The 5,629-nt window shown below is 42.6% G+C and overlaps 1 non-coding gene across 1 annotated transcript; it reads left to right on the forward strand.

The window, feature by feature from the left end:
- Positions 1-5,305: 5,305 nt before the first annotated feature.
- trnas-gcu (transfer RNA serine (anticodon GCU)) lies at positions 5,306-5,387 on the forward strand. The gene has a single exon. It is a non-coding gene; the product is annotated as a tRNA-Ser (tRNA).
- The last annotated feature ends 242 nt before the right edge of the window (positions 5,388-5,629 follow it).

Here is a 5,629-nt window from a genome sequence, read left to right on the forward strand (position 1 = left end):
TGGTGGGGGGAAGTGTCTTCCTCAAGAGGGGGTCGTGGAGGGAGTGGTCTTTCTGGAGTGCTGGCAGAGCTGGGTAGCGAAATATATCTCCGGTGGTGGCGTCTGTTTGGATGTGGCATCAGTGGCAGAATATGATGCGTTTTATGCGGAGGTTGGTGGGGTGGAAGGTGAGCACCAGGAAGTTCTTTTCTTGTTGCGTTGACAGGCATGGGGTTCAAGGGTGGTGGTGCGTGAAGTGGAGGTGATGCACTGGAGGGCATTGTCAACTAACGTGGAAAGGCAATTTGTGACCGTGGAGGAAGGAGACCAACTGGGTCTTTCTGAGGTGCAATTGGTCATCCGGGGGAACAGATGTGGTGTAAGCGGAGGAATTGGGAATAAGGAATGTCGTTTTTACACGAGATAGAGTTGGAGGAGATGTAGTCTAGATACCTTTGGGAGTCGGTGGGCTTGCAGTATATGTCTTTAATTAGTCAGTCGCCAGAGACGGTGATGGAGAGGTCGAGGAAGGCGAAGGAAGTTGCCAAGATGATCCAGATAAATTTGAGGTTGGTGTGGAAGGTTTTGGTAAAGTTGGTGAGCTATTGAACCTCTTCGTTGGAGCACCAAGTGGCGCCAATACATTCATCAATGTAACGTAGGAATAGGTGTAGGATGGTGTAACTGTGAAAGATGGACAGTTACGCTTATCTGACAAACACGCAGGCATAGCTAGGTCCTATGTGGGTGCCCATGACAACCAGTGTCGATGGAGGAAGTGGGAGATTTGGAAAGTGAAGTTGTTGATTGTGAGGACCAGTTCAGTCAAGTGGGTGAGGATGTTGGTGGAAGGGTACCTGTTGGGATGGTGTGAGATTAAGAAATGGAAGGCTTGCAGACTTCTGTCATGGTAGATGGATTTGTACAGGGACTGGATGACCATGGTGAATATCGCGTGTTGAGGGCCAGGGAAATGAAATTCCTGAAGGAGGTGAAGTGCATAGGGGTGTCACGAATGTAAGTGGGCATTTCCTGAACTGGGGAGAGAGGATTGTGTCGAGGTAGAAAGAGATTATTCGGATGGTACAGGTGCAGGATAAGACAATAGGTCGACTGGGGCAGTCAGGTTTTTGAATCTTAGGAAGGAGGTAGAATTGTGGAGTGCGCAGTTCCCGGACAATGAGGTTGAAGGTTGTGGATGGGAGATGCCCAGAGGTGATGAGATTGTGGATGGTCTGGGAGATGATGGTTTGGTGAGGGGAGGACAGTTTGTGATCGTGGTCTGTAGGAGGAGGTGCCTGCGAATTGGTACCTGGCTTCAGCTTTGTTCCTCTGCCCGACTCACAAGCCTAATTCCTGATGAATGGCTTATACCTAAATCGTCCATTCTCCTGCTCCTCGGATGTTGCCTGACCTGCTGTCCTTTTCCAGTACAACACTCTCCACTCATTCATTATTACTGTCTCATTTCACTACCAGGTCCACGCTGTTTGTTTGATTCTACTGAGCACTGTTCTCATGGACTGTGACAAAATCTGCCAATCTGAAACAAAAACAGAAATTGCTGTAAAATCACAGGTGTGCTGGCAGCATCTGTGCAGATGAATCACAGTTAACGTTTCACATCCATTGGGTCCGTCTCTCCACAGATGCTGCCAGACGTCCTGAAATATTCCAGCAACGTCTGTTTTTGTTTGATTTTCAACATCAGCAATTTTTTCGTTTTTGTTTTCTTGTTTTCTGCCAAATATGTTTTGGCTAAAGATTATATTAAATGTTTTAAATATGACTACGATGGAATGGCCAGGTCCACCAGCCGGCTCCTTTTATTTGTTTCACGTGACCAATGCCTTTCCGCTTGGTCACCGCGCCCGACAGCTGCACTGCATTTAAATTGACAAAATTGTGGCATTCTCTCGGATTGGTAATCAGGAGCGAGATTGATTGAAATTTTTGAAAACTTAAGATAAACAGATAAAATACGGGATATAAAACGGGAAAATGAAAGGCAAAGAGAGAACGGCGAATGACAATTTTTGACAAAACTGAAATACAATTGCTCAAGAATCAGAAAGTGCTTTCATTCACAAACATACCATAATATGGAATGTAATTTTTGGGACAACCAATGCAAGTAGATCTTAGCAAAATCTTAGTTTTAAAGTCTTGCTGCAACTGTTTCGGTTATAATGAACGCACACATGGGATTCAGTGCTGTAATGATCTCCTAAAATGGAAAAGGAAATCCTTGCCTTCCAGGATTCGTGGGGAATGTTCACTGATTCATCCCAATAATGGCAGGACTGTCGTCTGGAAGCGTATGAGTAAAATCTTTTAATGTTCCATGGAGCTTCGAATGAGTGGTGAAGGGAATGTCTCCATTCACAAATTAATCATTCAGTAGAATTCAGTATAGGGACCGAAGAAATGATGAACAAATTGAATAAGAACATGGACATACGATACCCAATAGGTACGACCATTACTATATGAAAACTGTTGATTTCAGGTCCACGGTGGCCTTTGGTGATGGCATTTACTGTCCAGACCCAGTCTGCACTGGAATGACGGGAGACACACTATGAAGTATTTGAACTTCAGTCACCTTTAGAAATAGCTGAGACTGACTCCGGACACGGGGATATGGAGATGTTGGCCTTACAAACCTTTCAGACATTCCGTGGAAGAATAAAGGAAGTGATAGATAATTTTCGTCTCCATGGAGACGATATTCATGAACTGGATAGATAGTAATTAACCTTATTGGAGTTTATAAATAGAGACGTCGTATTGAAAAAGCAAAGAGTTCATAGTGTAACTGTAAAATCTTTAGGTCACACTCAGTGGAAGCATTGTGTGTAATCCTTATCCTCATTCTCCACCAAAAGCATGTAAAGAAGTGAGAAAGGGCACAGACGCTGTTTCCTGGATAGCAAGATATTAGAAAGCCAAGTGACGTTGTTTACTAAGACATAAGAATATCAGAAAAGACACAAACGGTTTCATCGGGATGATAGAAAGAATGACGGAGTTTATACACGAGATTTGGAAATGCTGGAGCAAAAACACGCAAGTTTGATGTCAACAAATGAGATTTTCACAGAACACGAGGTTTGAATGAGTAAATCGGGGAAAGTCCCTCTTTCGAGTGAAGCAATAACTGTCCTTTGAGCTTGAAAACCATTAGGGAATGATTAAGAAAAGTTTGGATGAGAGTTTCTTCCATTCAATAGAGTTATTTAAATCGTGAACGACTTTACAGAAGTAAAACGTAGAAGCTGACTTCAGAGTGGTTTAAAAGGTACATGAACAAACGAACAAGGAGAGAATTTACCATTGAGTGAAAGTCAGTATGGTTGCGTAACAATTTCGAATTTGTTGACTTGAGACACAAAGATATTTCATGAACACGTACAACTGAATAAGACTGAGTATAACAAGTTCATGGATTGGTAAGGTGTGGCGTATTATTCAAGGTGAAACTCGGTAAATGGAGCTGATGTCCTAAAATAACTGCATACAGAAGTTATATCCTAATGACTAGGAATTGAATCGTCACTTGGAGATGCAACACCTACTTTAAAGATTTGACCACATTCACATGATGTTATGTACATTTCGTACATTCTTAACTCCACCCAAGAAATCTACCAAGGAGAATGGGTCCTTTTGTATTGTTATCCCTCTGTACTTCTCTGCAGCACGCCAGTTAAGATAAAATATGCTCACACCAAAATTCAGTTCAATACAATATTCAAACGGTCCTATGTGATTTCTTTTTTTATTATTGCAACAACCTTTGTGAGTTTGTAACAAACTGTGTAACATGAAATCAGTTCAACATCTATTTTCCCAGAATTTAAAGCAGTGCACATTGGAAACGTTATCCATCTGGTGAAAAATCACCTTCGGCTCTCTCTCCACATATGTTTCTTCACGTTTTAGATACTTGCAGTATCTTTGTTGATCAAGGAGTCATTATCCAGAAGAGGTAGTTTCTCAATCCACAAACACGGGTATTTTCCCATAAACTTGGCTTTGCTCAATATCACCTTCTGTCCGTACCCCTCAACACGAGGACAAATTAAAGCTGCTCCATGTGAGGCTCAAAATTAAAACTTCGGCACAGCACAGCCCACTATACTGGAACAGAGATACCGTGCACTGGTCACCTTCAGCACAGGAGCAACACATTAATGCTTACCTCCACATTCCTGGTTTTACTTTAACGTTTGGGAAACCGAGTTTCTCTGATTCCATGGCTAGTAAACGGGGATTATATGATCATCTTCACCAGTGGTTCTGTCCCCGAGTGAGGAAAGTGGTGAGTTACTCATTGTAAAGATGGGTAGATTGATGAAATGTACAATTTCATCTTTTGCCTTCATTAACTCATGAGCTTTTTATTTTGTTTTGCATCTGTAGAAATCTTAAAATCTTCATCTTGAACAGACTCAATGACAGTTCTTCATTGTGTCTCTGGCAGCAAATTTCATAGTGCAAACTCCCTCTGAATTCTTCCACCGCATTCCGCTGTTTGGGAAGTGTTCATGTTGTGGGAAATGCACTTCCCCGTGTGTTACCTGCTTCTCCCATCATGCGCTCTGGCACTGCACTCATTTTCCTTCTGACACTTGCTCACTGTGTTGCTGTGATCATACAGTGACTTGGTGTCACACGGCCCAGGAAAATGATACACATCAAGGTTTTTGCATTGTTGAGTTCAATTGTCAGTTTAGCCATATTTTGGATTTGAAATTGTCTGTTCTGTACACAAGTGCGTGTCAAAAACATCTGAGCGGAAGTTAGGTCTTCGGAATAATGACATTGAGCACTATGCACTCTCCTCCAGTCTGGAAAACAATTCCTGACAGGCAGTTGAATAGACAATAGACAGCAGGTGCAGGAGTAGGCCATTCTGCCCTTCGAGCCAGCACCACCATTCATTATGATCATGGCTGAACATCCTCAATCTGTATCCTGTTCCTGCCTTATCCTCATAACCCTTGATTCCACTATCGTTAAGAGCTCTATCCAACTCTTTATTGTAAGAACACCTCCTGCTGTCTCGGGTTCTTCATTCCGTTGACTTCAAATTTCACAGAATTCAACTGACCTTGTTACATAGTCATTTCCTCATTTTTGTTCAGAAAAATGTGTGCACAGTGTGACAGTGGGAGTGCACTTGCCCCACAACCCAGGGGTCAGACCATCGTCTTGGACTGTGTTGTTTCTCATTTCACCAACACCAGGGAGAAACATCTGCTGCTCTGCATAATTTACGAAATTCAATTATTCATAAGGTCATAGCTTTTCCAGCGTCTGTGACGAGGTGGCCGAGAGGTTAAGGCGATGGACTGCTAATCCATTGTGCTCTGCACGCGTGGGTTCGAATCCCACTCTCGTCGCTGTCATTAACGGCTTTCAATGGTGCTGTTTTCAGCTGTTGCATTAAAACTGGAGCTCCAACGGTCAGTTTATATGCTTTGTCGCTGTTACAAAATCGCAAGGAATAGTTTGTGCCGTTTGACGAAACTGCATTGAAATGGAGGTTGCTTTGGGATAATGAAACGAAACGCGATTTTTTTTTTTCATTACAAGCTGCTGTGAACGTTTTTTCGTATGAAAGACATCCAGGAAAATCAAATAC

The sequence above is a fragment of the Chiloscyllium punctatum genome, unplaced genomic scaffold (assembly GCF_047496795.1).
Source record: "Chiloscyllium punctatum isolate Juve2018m unplaced genomic scaffold, sChiPun1.3 scaffold_151, whole genome shotgun sequence".
NCBI lineage: Eukaryota > Metazoa > Chordata > Chondrichthyes > Orectolobiformes > Hemiscylliidae > Chiloscyllium > Chiloscyllium punctatum.